Below are 17,949 nucleotides of genomic sequence, written 5' to 3'. Positions count from 1 at the left end.
GATCCAAGGGGGGTGTCACGGGGTCATGACCCCCCCCCAGACGAAAATAAATATCAATTCAATAATCCTAAAAAAAGAAAAACCGAGAGCCGTCAAACAAACAAAAATTGTTTGGTAAAAAAATTGTAGTGGTAAGACTAAGTGACCTTGCATCAGAGAAAAGTAATTAAATCACTCACAAGATCCATGACCCCCCCCCAAATTTCTGGATCCGCCACTGATGTCTACCTTGTATTAAATTAAGATAGATCAAAAACAAGCGATATATTTCACATCATAATTTTGACAGCTTACCACACTTACAAAAAATCAGATTATTCTTCTATTTGACAAAACCTGATCAAAACAATAATTAAACTCAAAAATGAATAACCATTTTCAATTTCGTTGCAACACGAAACTACAGCCGCATCATATTCTAGCTCAATCAGAGAGTGCATCAAGCACCTCTACCGGTTTCGAAACTTATTAGTCTCTCATCAGGAGGCACATATGCTGCTCTCTCTGACCCAACTAGGACAAACCCCGGCGTGCAATCACGGATTGCAACGAACGAAATGGCAGGGATGCCCTAGCGGCAACTGCTAGCAAAATACTAAGTTTTCAATTTAATAGCACATAAAATAAAATCAAAAATATTGCTCTACGTCCCACCAGATTGAAAACAATGGGAACTGTCTCTGGTTACACCTCCGAGGCTTCTAAAATTTGCAAGCCATAACGAGAGAGCCATAATGAGAGAGTAATAAGTTTCGAGACCGGTAGAGGTGCTTGCTGCACTCTCTGATTGAACTAGAATATGATGCGGCTGTAGTTTCGTGTTGCAACGAAATTGAAAATGGTTATTCATTTTTGATTTACATGTTTACTCTGACTGGAGTACGAAGGGAACCATTTTCGTTGGAACTTTACCACGCTGAGCAGATGGGACGTGAATTATAAATTGTAAAATTCCCTCATCTTCTTTAGTCTCAGCATCCGTTATGGCTTGCAAATTTTAGAAGCCTCGGAGGTGTAATCAAAGAAAATTCCCATTGTTTTCAATCTGGTGGGATGTAGAGTAATATTTTTGATGTTTTTTATGTGCTATTAGATTGAAAACTTAGTCTTTTGCTAGTAGTTGCCGCTAGGGCATCCCTGCCATTTCGTTCGTTGCAATCCGTAACTGCACGCCGGGGTTTGGCTTGGTTGAGTCAGCGAAAGCAGCATATGTGCCTCCTGATGAGAGACTAATAAGTTTCGAAACCGGTAGAGGTGCTTGCTGCACTCTCTGATTGAACTAGAATATGATGCGGATGTAGTTTCGTGTTGCAACGAAATTGAAAATGGTTATTCATTTTTGATTTACATATTTACTCTGATTGGGGTACGAAGGGAATCATTTTCGTTGGAACTTTACCACACTGAGCAGATGGGACGTGAATTATAAATTGTAAAATTCCCTCATCTTCTTTAGTCTTAGCATCCGTTATGGCTTGCAAATTTTAGAAGCCTCGGAGGTGTAACCAGAGAAAGTTCCCATTGTTTTCAATCTGGTGGGATGTAGAGTAATATTTTTGATTTTATTTTATGTGCTATTAAATTGAAAACTTAGTCTTTTTTTAAAGTCTAAACTTAGTCTAAATAACATAAAGATTTCAGCAAAATTAGGTAGGTACACATAAAATACAAAATTTAGTCATGAGGACAGTTTCTAAGTTTTTTTGCGGAATACTTACAACTTACACTTCTCACAACAGGCTACGATAGGATCCATGCATAACCAACATTTGCAAAGTGTGCAAAATATCTGATTTTCCTTTTCTTACAGTATTGCAATGTTTTTTTACCTTAGGGTGGATTAGGTAGGTTTTGTGTAGGCATTCCAGAGTATTTCGTAACAGCTTATCGAATATGAGAAAGTACCTAATCCAGAGGATGCAGCCCTAGTTTGCAAATAACCTTTTACTAGGTATATTTCTAATTTTTTTAATAAATTGTCTTCGTTGTTTAGTATATTCCCTATTAGGGTTATTATGATTGGTAATTACAAAAGCGTTTATACTGGCGATATTTAGGAGCCCATAAAAAAATTACAAGTGGCCATCGTTTAATACTTCTAGACACATGACACATTGTAAGGTGACGCCATTTTATGTACAATATCTACTCCACATTTGGCATCATTATAGAATAAAATCATCTCTGGCGTGTTGCTATATAGTCTGGGCTGATTATCGGAGAATATGCCATTTTTGGGAAAAGTTATTTACCAGCAATTGTATTGCTGGAAGCGAAGCTTATGATTATATATATTAATAATATAGATATGCAAAGACCGCAGATAGTGTGCTACTTTTCTTATTAACAAAATGGCGCCCCCAAATCGTGTTTGTTTCAATTTTTGCTTCATAACTCCGAACATTTTAATTTACACCAAAAACACCCTAATAAATTATTCACCGAAATTAAATTCTGCATAAAGACATGTTTTTCCGATCTGCTCCGATGAAAATTTTCCTCGTAAAATGCGGGTTTTCCCAACAAAAACTTTAAATTTCAAATAAAGTTTTAGATAAGTAATTATCTACCAATCATTAAATAACTCGGTGACATAAAAGCTTTCTTGGTTTAGATTACAGTTCCAGAAGCCGGTGAAAATTAAATAAACCAATATTTTAGCAACAATTCAATTGTTAATTAATAATTTACGGTCGCAATAATAACCAAAATAATTATGATACACTGATCAAACTTTGAAATCTTATAAAGATGAGATGCCTATTTAATATTTTGTCGACAAAATATAAATTTTAAATTTTTTGAATAATCTTTAAATGTTAAAAAAAATAGTTATAAACAAATGAACGTCTCTCAGAAAGTTTTTATTATATTCTAATTTTAAAAAATAGGTAAAATGCGTATTTCAAAGATCTTGAAAATGAATGCGTTAAAACTTTTTTCCAGCCATTTGCAAAAAAGTTATGAAACATCAAAGTAAATATACGATTACTACGTTGTTTATAATTTTTTTTAAATTCTTTCAAAGCGTAAAAGTGAGTTTAAAGTTCAAGCTAATTACTTACAAAAAAATTAGATTATTAGTTTAATAGTTATATTTTAATTAAAGATTATAAATATATTTTTTTGTAATTTACACGCGCGAAAGTAGACTAATACAGTACCGTAGCTATGTATTATGTATTATACCCGTCCACATGCACAACTCGCGCGAGTTTATCAGTCGCTTCGAGTGAACATCTCCGGCTCTGTATCATGCCTACTTTCGCGTTAAAAATTACAAAAAAAAACATTTTTAATCTTTGATTAAAATATAACCATTGAACTAATGTTTGTTATTTTTTGAAAGTAATTAGTTTGTACCATAAACTCATTTTTAAGATTTGAAACAATTAAAACAAATTATAAACAACGGAGAAATCGTATGTTTATTTTTCTGTTTCATAACTTTTTTGCAAATGGTTGGAAAAAAATTTTAAGGCATTCATTTTCAAGACCTTTGAAATACGCATTTTAAGTATTTTTGAAAATTTTAACATAATAAACAATTTCTGAGAAATGTTAATTTGTTTATAACTATTTTTTTTAATTTAAAGATTATGCAAAAAAATGAAAAATTTATATTTTGTCGACAAAATATGAAATAGGCATCAGATCTTTATAATCTTTCTAAGTTTGATCAATGTCTCATGATTATTTTGGTTGTTATTGCGACTGTAAATTGTTAATTAACAATTGAATTGTTGCTAAAATATTCGTTTAATTTTCACCGGCTTCTGCAGTTATAATCTATACCAAGAAAGCTTTTATTTCACCAAGTTATTTAATTATTGATAAATAATTACTTGCCCAAAAAATTTATTTGAAAATTTGGGATTTTGTTGGGAAAACCCACATTTTCCGAGGAAAATTTTCGTCGAAGCAAATCGGGAAAACATGCCTCTATGTAGAATTAAATTGGGGTGAATTTTATTTAAGAGTTTTTGGTGTAAAGTTAAAATCTTCGAAGTTATAGACCAATAATTAAAAAAAACACGATTTGGGGGCGCCATTTTGTTAATAAAAAAAGTAGCACACTATCTGCGGACTTTGCATACCTATATTATTAATATATAGGATCATAATATTCGACTCCAGCAATAAAATTGCTGATAAATAACCTTTCTTTGTACTTTACTAATTAGACCAGCGTATTATAACTATTTTTTTTTCAAAATTTATGCTATACCATTTATGCTATACATCTATACCAAGAAAGCTTTGATGTCACTAAGTTATTTAATTATTGATTAATAATTACTTACCTAAAACTTTATTTGAAAATTAGAGATTTTGTTGGTAAAACCCGCATTTTCCGAGGAAAATTTTCGTCGGTGCAAATCGGGAAAAACATATTTCTATGCAGAATTTAATTGCGGTGAATTTTTATTTGGGTGTTTTTGTTATAAAGTTAAAATTTTCGGAGTTATAGAGCAATAATTGAAAAAAATACGATTTGTCGGCGCCATTTTGTTTATAAAAAAAGTAGCACACTATCTGCGGACTTTGCTTACCTATATTATTAATATATAGGATCTTATAATTCGATTCCAGCAATAAAATTGCTGGTAAATAACTTTTCCATGAATTTTGCTAATTAACCCAGAGTAATAATAGTTTCGTCTATTCAGTCTGCTGCATTAGTGTGATGAAATGGTGACAACAGTTATACATTTCTATTCTTTTTGGGTACATGCGATGTCACCTTCATATGTGCTCCAAAACCAAAAATAAAGGATCCTACAGGGCGGCTTTCACATTGGTCGTAATTGGGGGCTAATCATCCCCTTCTTTGGGGTGCTTTGGGACTGAATCGTACCCACAGCCGTACGAAAAAAATTACATAAATGAACGACGATGGTCTATCAGGACAAATTATTTTTTTTTTGAAAAAAAATAAAACGATATTTTTTGTAAAATATAATGTAAAATGTAAGTGTTCATTTTTATGAAACGTAGGTACTAAAAATCCCGACCATATAGATTATTTAAAAAAAATCGTTTTACGTCGTAGCCATGGCCTGCCAGGTTAAGCCTATGATTTTGTACTGACTAATGTTTTGACTATATGTAGTTTTGCTATAGTTTTGACAAAATGTACACTTTCTTCTTGGTGGCTCAAGGTGGCGGTTCAACTAAGCTTTGTCGTATAGTAATATAATAAAAACTACAATGTACTTGTCGAATACCAATAGTTTATTTGATATAAAATCACAAAATTAGAAACCAATATTTCTTTTAAATCATTATGACTGTCACATATTGACTAACTATTTTTAGTAGATTAAAAAACAACATTTAAATAAAAACAGCCATCAAAATTTAATATGTTCTCAAATTATATTTTTTATTGGCATGTCCCATTGATACAAAATGATCCTTCAGCACAAGCTGCACTCGCAGATGAGCAATCTCCTCCTTTTTCTAAAACAAAAATTCATTTTCTATATTTACTAAAGAGAAATAAATTGAGTTTTGTGAATAAAACAATATCCTATAGCTAGAAAAAAGCGTCCACCATTTATATTAATGCAGAAAATAATGTAACCCTTACTATAGCAGATCAAAGAACAATCTGACTAAAAAAAATAAAGGAAGGATGAAAATTTGGGAATAGGTAGTTGAAATTGTCTATTATTATAATATAAGACAAAGTTTACAATTCTACATCCCTTCCATTTTACAAAAATTGGGCAATAAGGGTTGGTTTTTCATTAAATTAATGTGCTGTCTTTCGGAAAATAATGCAATAATCAAAAATATTTTTTTAAACCAATTTTTTTTGTCATAAAAAATTATATAATCATTTAAATTAAAATTTCTTTTAGATTTACGTTCTAAAATAACACATATATAACCGCTTGGATTGACATGAAATTTGGCATACACATAACTAACGTCAAAGAAAAAAAAAGTGATATTGTACAGATGTGTATTTTTGTCCTGGGGTGACTTTCACCCCTTCTCGGGGGTGAAAAAATATACGTTCATAATAAGTCCAGAATTGGATAAACTGACTAATTCTAAGAAACTTTTACTCTATAGAGTTTTTTCACTAAGTCAATACTTTTCGCGTTATTTGCGAGTGAATATGTTCATTTTTCAACAATTTGGACGGTTTTTCGCAAATAATTCAAAAAAACAAAAAGTAAGTATTTTATTAAAAATGTAGCTTACAAAAAAGTGAAAAAAATGGTATATGTATGAAGTCTGTCTGTAGACCCAGTAGAAGCAGAGTTGTAACTAATGAAAAGTAGGTTCTTATAAGTCAAATTCCAAATTGAATATTTCAACGTGAAATAACCAAAAATTTAGCATTTTTCGGGGAAAACTCGTTACAACTTTTTAAAGTGTTTAAAAAAATATTTATTTTTGTTTTTTAAAAAAACTTCCAACATTAAAAGTAAGTAAGTTACGCTCAAAATAATGTTCTGATAATCACCCCCTAATTAGAATACCAAATAAAATTATTCATTACCGCTTCACAAGTTACTTTGCTTATTGTATTATTTATAACTTTACTGTATTCTTTATGGGATACACGCATGCAAATGGGATTCTATATGGATCCCGCGTACAAAAAAAGTTGATTAGTACTAAGCTGAAAATTTGTTAATAGCTTAACGGTGTCTAGTCGGACAAACTTTGATGTACGAGAACACGGGAACAGGGGAAGTCTTAATTGTGGAACAGTTTAAAAATTTAGAACGTCAGATTACGAAAACCTCCCATGTATTTTGTCGGACAGAACATCCAATTGATTTGTTACCCTTTCATTAAACTCTCATGCAAAAATCAGACTGCTATTACTAACCAACATGATTCCTGTCATTTGACATGTTCTTCGTGTTCCACTCATTAAAATGCTCAGTTGGTGATAAACACCAGTCTGATTTTTGGATGAGAGTTTAATGAAATGGTAACAAATAAATTGGAAGTTCTGTCCGACAAAATACATGGAACGTTTTCGTAGTCTGACGTTCCAAATTTTTAGCCTGTTCCACAATTAAAACTTCACCTGTTTCAGTGTTCCCATACATAAAAGTTTGTCCGACTAGGCGCCGTTAAGCTATTAACAAATTTTCAGCTTGCTATTAAGCTACTTTTTTTGGTATGCGGGATCCAGGTCTATTATATATGATCTGTAAGTTTCATCGGTTCAAAGTGCTTATTTTTGAAAAGGTTGTAGTTAAAATGGCTTGAACGAGTCACTAATCACGATTGTATGCAAATTTTGAACAGCCCAAATATTCAGAAAAGCAGAACGTATTTTTGGTATCATCAAAAGTTTTTAAGTTAATTTGAAAAAAAAAGGAATTTTTTTCAAAATTAAAAAAATTTACTCTAAAGCCAATATTTTTTTTTTCAATATAATTATTTGTGCCCATCGAATGTACACTACATTTTTTTTTCTATTCGGAATATATTGAAAAAAAATATTGGAATGGCTGGCAAATGAAGTCGCATCGCCCGATCAAGTTTAGCGTCGTAGCCACTAGAACTAGTCCATTTATACTCAGGTCAACTTACACATCCGAGGTTACAAAAATTACCATCAAGCTGTAAAATTGGCAGGATTGTTCAAAATACCATCATAAATATAATCTAAACAGTCCTCATAAATCCGACCCGAGCTAAAAAATTTACGCGGGGTCAAAAGTCACCAAATATAGTTTTTTCCGATTTTCAGCGAAACGGTAAGTTTTATCATAAAATTAGTTCTAACAGAAAATGTAGATTAGATAATTATCTATAAAAAATGTCTTATTACTTTTTTTCCTAAGAGCCACCGTTTTTGAGATACAACGATTGAAAAAGTTGTAATCGTCATAATATGCGCACACGTTTCCACACCACCTTTGAGGTAGTGTACTTGGCGCGTTTTTTAATGTGGTTTCACCAGTGGTCCTATTCCACGAATCTGTTACAATTTTGTTTAATTTGAAGCTATTGAATAATTTATATTGTATTGGCAAGGGTTAAAAATGAGGTTAAAAATGATAAAAGTTATAAAAAGCGGTATAAATTAAAACAAAAAAGGGAAATTTATCCAACTAGTTCATAAGTTTCTAATACTTCTGCTTCCTCTTCTCTTTGTTCTTCTTCTTCTTCTTTACCTTCTAGTTCTTTTTCTTCTTCTTGTTCTTCTTTTTCTTGTTCTTCTTCTTCTTGTTCATCCTGCCTGGGTGCAAGTAAATTGCCCCAATAATGACACATCGCATGGCTCCTCGATAGAATCAAATGAATCCTCAATTGTTGATGATTCAACATTGGAGCACGACCGGTTTTGACAATTAGTGCATGCTACGGAACAAAACAGTCCAACTTTTTTGCAACCACATTTAGCGCTACATCCCTTTTTAACAGTTGCAAAAAATTGTGTTCAGGAGTTTTTCCGGCGCAGGGGGGAGTAAAGTTTGAATTGGTTCTAATGAACTGTCGACTAATTTCCATCCCCAGTGTTTTGGATCTAGCTGATAATTAAGCCTCATTTGAACTTGGTAATATACCCGAAAAAGATGTTGATGAGCAGTCGCTGAGGTTGGAGGAAGACAAGATAATTGCACTTGTTTTTTATTTCGAGTATTTTGTAAAGAAACCTGCATATCGAAACTTATCTAAGCACGTAGTTTCTTTAGGCGCTCTATACATAGGGAGAAGAAAGCTAATTCCGTTGGAAATAACTTCTTGTGGAGTTGAATTAGTTTTTTTAAAAACTTCAGCACATTCAAGTAATATTAGGTTTAACATGTATTTTCACTCCGGAGTAGTACTCAAGACTAATTAATACCTCGAGGGTGTCATCTACCTGAAGGATTTCGCCATCCAGGAGATAACGGTGTAATTTGCATAATAGTAAACAAACTAAATTTGCATAAAGTTGATTGTACACACACCGGCAAAATTAGCCGAACACCTTAAAAATATGACATGTTTGATGTCTCGAATTTCATAAACCAGTGGTTCGATTTGAGTGATTCTTTTAGTATGTTATAGCCTTATTATTTTAGAATATCGTTGTAATAATATTCTTGCTAGACAGGTAAATATCATTTTATACCGGGTGTACCAATCATACTGTGTTTTTTTCCTAAAGTTTGGAACACCCTGTGGAATATTTTAGCGTATGTAAAATATTAAAATTAATACTCGATTGTAGACTTAGGCTTTCTTAATATTTTTCTTTTTGATTAATTTACTTATGTGGGATAATAAAAGAGTTATGGGCGTTAACAACTATCCATGTTTTTCATCAATAAATCCTCATAGTAGGGGAGGAAAGTATACTAAATTTGCAGTTACTCGAGCGTTATGGGGACCTATTGGATTGTGAAGAGTATATGCTAAAATCAGAAAAATGTTAAGTTAAGTTTTCCATAAAGTGGGGGACTTTTCTTTTTTTAATTTAATTCTCCATTTTAAACAATTATTTTTCTCCGATTATAGCGCTATCTATCCATAATTCCAAAAAATGTGTCGAATAATAGTTGCTTATTTTTACGTAAAGAATCCAATTCTGCAATAAAAATTGGAGCTCCTATTTAAGATTTTAAATTAAATCCCCCACCCCACCTCCGTGGGGGATCGTGACACTCCACGGAGAGGAGTGTGCGATATTTCGCGAAATGAACATCAGATCGTAAAACTGCAAAATACACCTATTCAATATTTTTCAAAAATCTACCGAATGGCACCAAACATGACCACCCACAGGGATGGGGTGGGGGGTTACTTTAAAATCTTAAATAGGAGCCCCCAATTTTTATTGCAGATTTGGATCCTTGACGTAAAAATAAGCAACTTTTATTCGCAACATTTTTCCTATTATGGATAGATGGCGCTATAATCGGAAAAAACGATTGGTAGAAATAGAAAATTAAATTAAAAATGGAGAGTCCCACACTTTACGGAAAACTTAACTTAACTTTTTTTGGTTTTAGCACCCACTCTTCACAATCCAATAGGTCCCCATAACGCTCGAGTACTGTAAATTTAGCATAGTTTCCGCCCCTACTATGAGGATTTATTGATAAAAAATATGGCTAGTTGTTAAAGCACATAACTTTTTTATTTTCTAATATAAACGAATGAATCAAAAAAGAAAATATTAAGAAAGCCTAAGTCTGCAATAGAGTTGTAATTTTAATATTTTATATATGCTAGAATATTCCACAGGGTGTTCCGAACTTTAAGAAAAAAACACAGTATGATTTTTACACCCGGTATAAAATTACATTTACCTGTCTACCAATAATATTATTACACCGATATTCTTAAATAATAAGGCTATAAACATATTAAAAAATCACTCAAATCGGACAACAGGTTTAGGAAATTCGAGACATCAAACATGTCCCATTTTTAAGGTGTTCGGCTAATTTTGCCGGTGTGTGTATATTGAAATGTTTATTAGTACTTAGCAATAAACATTTTTCCTAGAAAGTTGCCATTCATTATTATGTTCAAACCCTTCTGAGGAAAGAATAGGTGTAGTGATTAGATTAGCCCACGTACCGATCGATTCATAAGTAAGAATAATTATTATAAGTTAATACTTTGTCATATCAATTTACTATTTTTGTTGGGAATAAGCCGTAAAATTAAAATAATAATTATTATTATTTTCGCGTTACATTCACTTTGTAAAGATTTTTTGTTGGCACTCTAATATAATAGAGCTTATACATTGCATCCCTCGGTAGACCGCAAGCTGTATAGTAGAAAAATTATCATATTTTTAATATCTTATATTATTATGTGTAATATAAGTTAAGTTGACCGATAGAATATTATGTTTACTTGTATTACAGCTTCAGTGATGTATATACGTGGTGTACTAATACATATTGTGACGATTAGAACTCTTTGAACTCTTTGAATCGTTGTATCTCAAAAACGGTGGCTCTTACGAAAAAAAGTATTAAGATATTTTTAATAGATAATTATCTAATTTACATTTTTTGTTAGAACTAATTTTATGATAAAACTTACCGTTTTGTTGAAAACCGCTAAAAACTATATTTGGTGACCTTTGACCCCGCGTAAATTTTTTAGCTCGGGTCGGATTTACGAGGACTTTTTAGATTTCATTTATGATGGTATTTTGAACAATCCTACCAATTTTATGCTTGATGGTAATTATTGTAACCTCACTCCTATTTTTGAGTCTATCTAGACCGGTCTATTAGGTGATAAGGGTTTAGGTGATAACGTGATAAGGGTTCCGGCACATCACTTTTGGAGCTCCATAACTTCTACAAGATTTAACCGATTTTGATCACTAAATATTAGTTTGAAAAGTATTGACAAGGTTTTCTCTCCCAATTTTTTCGCTGCATTTACTGTTATTCAGCTCTTATTTATTTCCTGATAAACATTTTCATTTTCTCTCGAAATTCTTTCTGCTCACTACATATTTTTTATTATGAATCCTTGTACTACTATTTTTTATTCATTATTCACTTTTTTTTCCACTCTTTCTTGTATCAATGCGAACTCATCTTTAGTTGCTCCATTTCTTTCATGGACTGTCAATGAAAGTCATTGTTCATTGACTTTCTTCAGATCTTTTGTTTCTTTTTGTATTCTTTTTATTCTTCTTTAATCTCCTTGATCTCCTGACCTATATTTTTCATATATTCGCCCTGTTCATGTAGTTCTTTATTTATTTGCTTCATGTTATTCGTTAATTGCTTCATTTTTACTCAAATTTGTTGTCATTGGGCAATAGCCACTCGAGCCCTGCGGGATCTCGTGTCTATTGCCAGACAACAAATTTTCGAAAAACTGTCGCATTATTTTCAATTTATTCTCACTCTCTTGTGATATTATACCCGATTATTTCATTCATAGGAGATTCTGACCAATATAAAGCTACAGAAATCTAAATTAAATTGATAATTTTTGATAATTTCCCGTCGTCAAGTATATTACGTCAGATGCCCTTCGTTGCTATGAAAAAATACATTCAGTGACATTAATGACAATTAATGTTTTAAAAATTATAAAAGTGATGACTTTCAACCGTAAAATATTTATAACAACTGTGTGTTTAATTGTACTAATTTGTACTTACATAAATAAGTTACAATAAAATTTTGGTTTTTAACAGTTTTATTCATAAAATAATCGCAACAAATTGCACTCGATCTCTAAAATTAATATAGAATTTTAGAGCTCTTGTGCAATTACTACTGATAATTTTTGATAACTTCCCATCGTCAAGTATATTACTTCAGATGCCCTTCGTTGCTATGAAAAAATACATTCAGTGACATTAATGACAATTAACGTTTTAAAAATTATAAAAGTGATGCCTTTCTGCCGTCAAATATTTATAACAACTGTGTGTTTAATTGTACTAATTTGTACTTACATAAATAAATTACAATAACATTTTGGTTTTGAACAGTTTTATTTATGAAATAATCGCAACAAATTGCACTTGATCTCTAAAATTAATATAGAATTTTTGTCCGCGTGACACTTTGACATAATTTCACTCGCCTTCGGCTCGTGAAATTAAAACTGTCAAAGTGTCAATCGGGAAAAATTCAATAATTTTAGAGCTCTTGTGCAATTACTACTGATAATTTTGATTATTCTGAGCAAAAAAGGCCTCTTGTGATTTTTCTCTAAAATTGATTGTTGTCGAGCTATATGGCTATTTTCGCATTTTTCAAATTTTAAATCGCTTATAACTCGACAACAATCAATTTTAGAGAAAAATCACAGGAGACTTTTTTGCTCAGAATGTCCCAAATTATCTTAAAAAAAATTTGTTCGAAGTAAAAAAATTATTTTTGTGAATTTGTGTAAGAAAATTGTTTAAAAAATTTTTTGACCACGGCACCGCCCGGTGCCCTGTGTATATGTTATAACAACCTCCTTTTTAAGTAAGTTTGTGCAAAAAAATCGAATCGGAATAATTTCACTAACGGGGGCGACGATAAATCCTGGACTATAGCGCTAATTGTTAATAATTAAAAATAACAGCTTTGTAATACAATAAAGACAAAAATCTCTTCAGGACATTAAAGAAGGGGTTTGAAACTTGATTTGGTTACTTTTTGAATTTTATAATATTAATTTTTAATCGAGTTATTAAGCCATGAAAATGGCCATTTTCGCATTTTTCAAACTTTTAATCGCATATAACTCGACAACAATCAATTTTAGAGAAAAATTACAACAGATCTTTTTTGCTCAGACTGACCCAAATTATCTAAAAAAAAATTGTTCGAAATGAAAAAATTATTTTCGCGAATTTGTTTAAAAAAAATTGTTTAAACAATTTTTCGACCACGACACCGCCCGGCGCCCTGTGGATATGTTATAAGGTCCTCTTTTAGAGTAAGTTTGTGCAAAAAAATCGAATCGGAATAATTTCGCTAGCGGGGGCGACGATACTGCCCGGTCTACTAGGTATCACTATTTCGCACGATGAAACATTAGACAAAGCCATAAGAGAGAGAAATACGCCAGGGAGAAAAGCCATCACAATGTTAAATAGCATTTTATGGGACCAATCCATGAGCAAAGAGAATAAAAAGAGGATATATGAGACTATAGTGAAAAGTATCACTCTATACAGCTGTGAGGTATGGCTACTGAAAGAAAGAACGCTGGCAACGCTGAGAGCAACGGAAATGGATTTTTGGAGAAGAGCCGGCAGGAAGATCTAGAAAAGAAAGGATTACCAACGAACGCATTAGAGAAATAATGGGAATCAAACAAACAATCACGGATGATCTAACAACAAAACAACTTATCTGGTTCGGACATATACAAAGAATGGATGAACAACGAATACCAAAGGAAATATTAAAATGGCAACCAGAAGGAAAGAGAAAAACGAGGTAGACCGAGAAAAAGTTGGAGCGAAGGAATAAATAAAGAGCTGAAAGAAAGAGATATAGAAGAGGACCTATGGAACAACCGGACGAAGTGTCAATTCGAAGTCGGAAAACGGCGGAGAACGTTATAAACCGACATGTAGTAGTAGTAATATAAATTACCAGAGAACGACAGTTCTCGCCAGTGGCGCACACCCACACCCCCCTACACGCGACACTATACAGGGTGTTTCATTAATAATTGTCCATATATTAACTGGAGAAACCTTAGCACAAAACACGAAGATTTAACCTAAAACACTTAAATAAAATGTGGTCCCTTACTGAGTTACAGGGTGTTTTATCTAAAAATTTAAAAACTATTTTTGCTCAGCATTTTAAAACTATTCGGTGTATCCTTTTCATACTTGGCAGGAAGTATAGGTACTGTAGAAACTACTAAATTATGTTAAACAAACGTTTCTGGCTATTACCAGAGGCGTACGACGGGGGAAAGTGAATGGTTGACCCTTTCCAAATTCTACGCCACTGGCGGAATTGCTATTTTAGTTCAATTTTTGGATTCTCCAATATTTTCTATTAAAATAATATACTCTTCATTCGTAACGATAAAGTCATTAGTTTTCGAGATCTTTGAAGTTAAAAATGAAACGACACGGTCATTTTGATTAATGTATTGTGTCGCTTCATTTTTAATTTCAAATATCTCGAAAACTAATAATTTAATCGTTACGAATGAAGAGTATATTATTTACATAAAAAGTATTGAAAATCAAAAAATTACACTAAAATAGCAATTTCGCCAGTGTCGTAGAATTTGGGAAGGGTCAAGCTCACACTATCCCCTGTCGTACGCCTCTGGTAGTAGCTAGAAACGTTTATTTATCTTAATTTAGTAGGGTGTACAGTACCTACACTTTCTGCCAAGTATGATAAGGATAAGCCAAATAGTTTTAAAGTACTGGGTACAAATAATTTTTAAATTTTAATCATATGAATCATGTTATAAATTAATCAAAATAACTGTGCCGTTTCATATTTAACTTCAAATATCTCGAAAACTAATGACTTTATCGTTACCAATGAAGAGTATATTATTTACGTAGAAAGTATAGGAGAATCTAAAAATGGCACTAAAATAGTAATTCCTCCAGTGCTGTAGAATTTGAGAAGGGTAAACCATTCACCATCCCATGTCGTACGCCACTGGTAGTAGCTAGAAACGTGTGTTTATCATAATTTAGTAGGGTGTATAGTAGTCGCTCTTTCTGCCAAGTATGAAAAGGATACGTCGAATAGTTTTAAAATGCTGAGCAAAAATAGATTTTAAATTTTTAGATAAAACACCCTGTAACTCAGTAAGGAACCATATTTTATTTAAGTGTTTTAGGTTAAATCTTCGTATTTTGTGCTAAGGTTTCTCCAGTTACTATATGGACAATTATTAATGAAACACCCTGTATATACACGAAATTTTCGATTTTCTAAATCTGACGGAATTAAAAATTGTGTCAACTCCCATCTTAAAGTCCAGGAAAAGACTCACCCATTAATATATCAACCATCCATTTTGGTCCAAGGGTGTGGATTTTACGGCCCTTCCTATTTAGGGCCTGTTTTTCGTTCTCGTCACCAAAACTCCCAAAAACTTCGAAAATTTAAGTCCCACCTTTACGACTTATAATAGTACTGATCATTACCTTTCCAACGCAGGTCTAGTTTTGAAAATCGGTTATTCCATTCAAAAGTTACCGAGCTCAGGAATATGACACAATTTCTATTTAAAAAAGGGAAAATGTTTGTGGATAGGTATGTATGTGACTGGAAGAGTTAAACCGATCTGAATTTTTTTCTGTGTTTGAAGAGGGGGTCAGGGTCGATTGAGAACCGGTGTAGTTTGCGACTTTTGACCACCCATAAGCCAGCTATAGGACTTGGTAAGTACAAAACGGCATATTTTTTGGGGGTATATATCTTCGGTTTAAGAAGAAACAAGAGAACCGCAAATACACCAAATCAATAGTGAATCGTTTATTTCAGAAAGGGGTCAAGTCACAAAAACCTGCTTTTGAGAAAAACAAAAAAAACGTGTTTACATTCAACAAAAATTTTATTTATATAAAATAAAAATTCTCACTAATAACCTGTAGTGTTTGTCAAAAAGTATTGTATTTTTCAAAAATTTATCTTTTTAATTTGGTTAAGAAAAAAATAAATAATTTTTTGCACTTGGCCCCTTTCTGAAATAAAGTTGGTGTTTACATTCAACAAAAATTTTATTTATATAAAATAAAAATTCTCACTAATAGCCTGTAGTGTTTCTCAAAAAGTATTGTATTTTTCAAAAATTTATCTTGTTAATTTGTTTAAGAAAAAAATAAATAATTTTTTGCACTTGGCCCCTTTCTGAAATAAAGTTGGTGGTTACACAATTTTTAAGCAAGGAATCATGCGTTGTTGCATGGCCCCTTTCTGCACTATGGCAGCAATTGATTCCTTTCTGCAACAAAAGCTGTATTTACGTTTAAATTAAAAAATTCCACCAAAAACTCATTTTGTCAAAATTAGTCACTTGACCCCTTTCTGAAATAAACGATTCAGTTAAGCTTTCAAATGGTGTTTAAGCCGTCAAGATCAGACATACACACGGCTCAGTATCGCCGAAAAACTGAAAAACTAAACTTTGAAAATTTTGGTTTTTCGACAATTACTCAAAATTTCAACCTACGAATTGCGCCAATAACTGAGCGTTTGTAGAAAAACTCTAGACGAATCTGATGATGTATACCTCATATCCGGAAAAATTCGAATTTTTAAGTTATAAGCTTCATAAGTATGATCAAATCTATTTCCTATGGGAAAAACGGTTTTTCAAGCTCAATAATTCCTGTAATAGCTTCACTTATCATACTTGACCTTAGATGCATCAGACACTACTTGTCAATACGTTTCAAACTCATGTTTAGTGATCAAAATCGTATAGGCCGTTTAGAAGTTATTAAGCTACAAAAGTATAATAAAATTAACGATTATTCCCGAAATGATTTATGTAGTTGTAGTGGTTACGACGCTAAATTTGATCTGGCAACGGGCAATCCGAGTTCATTAACCGGCCATCCCAATATTTTTTTAAATCTATTTCGAATAGAAAAAAAATCTAGTGTACATTCGATGGACACAAATCATTTGAGAGATAATGCGACAAAGGCGACCATTTATAAAGCTTAACGTGTAATCGAGAAAAATTGCATTCCACTTCATACATTTAATTTATAAAAAACTTTGAAAAACTCCTGATACAAGAATAAAAAACCGCTAACCGCCGTAAAAAATGAGTTGCGCATACAATATTCCAGCTACAAAAGATCTTGATGAATATTACGAGGCGCGAAAATGTATATTCATTTTGATGCAAAATAAAATTTTAGTTTTATTTTAAACGATTTTTCCATAATATTTGCTAAATTTGAAGTAAAACGCGCCACAAAAGAGTAACTTCGATACAGTTTGAATTTTGAAACTCTTTTGTGGCGCGTTTACTTCAAATTTAGCAAATATTATGGAAAAATCGTTTAAAATAAAACTAAGATTTTATTTTGCATCAAAATGAAAATACATTTTCGCGCCACGTAATATTCATATCAGATCTTTTGTAGCTGGAATATTGTATGCCCCACTCATTTTAGTGCGTTTAGCGGTTTTTTATTCTTGTATATTATACTCACGTTTTTCGGTGTAGCAGCTTTCACAGCAATCACAGGGATGTTTCTTTTTTAATACTGATTCTGAACTACAGCTAGGAATTGCACATTTTAATGGATCGCATGGAGGGCATTGTTGTGCTATACACAAACATATGCATAGAGATAATACAGTGATGGCTACTAATTGTTTCATTTTAATTGTAAAACACGACTTCAAATTGAAAATGAAAAAGAATACCTTTTAAACACCTCCGGTTACTTATTTATAGCTAGTTACTTGCAAAAGTGGAATTTTCCAATAATTACCTTTGTTATTTCAATAAACAAGTAAATTATTGTAGGCATCTTAC

At 32.1% G+C, this 17,949-nt stretch overlaps 1 long non-coding RNA gene across 1 annotated transcript; it reads right to left on the bottom strand.

Moving 5' to 3' along the window:
- Positions 1-5,214: 5,214 nt before the first annotated feature.
- LOC126881287 (uncharacterized) lies at positions 5,215-17,892 on the bottom strand. The gene is made up of 2 exons (XR_007696783.1): positions 17,621-17,892; positions 5,215-5,463 (listed from the first exon to the last, which is right to left on the bottom strand). It is a non-coding gene; the product is annotated as an uncharacterized LOC126881287 (long non-coding RNA).
- Between the last annotated feature and the right edge of the window lie 57 nt (positions 17,893-17,949).

The sequence above is a fragment of the Diabrotica virgifera genome, chromosome 3 (genome assembly GCF_917563875.1).
Source record: "Diabrotica virgifera virgifera chromosome 3, PGI_DIABVI_V3a".
Taxonomy (NCBI): Eukaryota; Metazoa; Arthropoda; class Insecta; order Coleoptera; family Chrysomelidae; genus Diabrotica; species Diabrotica virgifera.
The sequence above is the reverse complement of the archived record's forward strand: the minus strand, read 5'-3'. Positions and strand labels throughout refer to the sequence as shown.